Source organism: Verticillium alfalfae, genomic scaffold, assembly GCF_000150825.1.
Source record: "Verticillium alfalfae VaMs.102 supercont1.4 genomic scaffold, whole genome shotgun sequence".
NCBI classification, from domain to species: Eukaryota; Fungi; Ascomycota; class Sordariomycetes; order Glomerellales; family Plectosphaerellaceae; genus Verticillium; species Verticillium alfalfae.
In genome coordinates this window covers 1,506,752-1,507,244 of record NW_003315035.1, presented here as the reverse complement: position 1 = coordinate 1,507,244, position 493 = coordinate 1,506,752, and positions in this window count along the sequence as shown.

Here is a 493-nt window from a genome sequence, read left to right as displayed (position 1 = left end):
TCAATGTCAAGCAAGGGTACCTGGGCGCTGGGTGGATGCGAGGCCCAGCACAAGTGGAGGAGAGGCGAGAGGAGGCTGACGGCTTTCATGTTGATTTTGATGGCCCTGGCACACGGACAAGTAGGGAGGCCCTGTTACGTTGGTGCGGTCATAGCAAGCCATACAGTATTCGGGCATCAGAAGATCCTCCTCCCATCGGTTACGTCAAATCAATGGGCTTCACCGGCCCTAACCCAGAAGCAGAACATCTGTCGGTGAGGGGCGGAGCCTCGGTGTCTTCACCTTGCCCGGTCTTCACCTGATGGTGTGAGTAAGCCAGGTGCTGGGGAAGCTGGGGTCCTTCCTGGCGGGACGCGTCCAAGTCCTCCCTGCCCATTGTCAACTTTTGTGAAGACCTTCTTAAAGACTTCCTGTCAAGGAGCCCTTCGTCACATATTGCCCAATGATTAAGCTTTCGATGCAACAGGCAATTTATGATCACGATGAAGGTTTC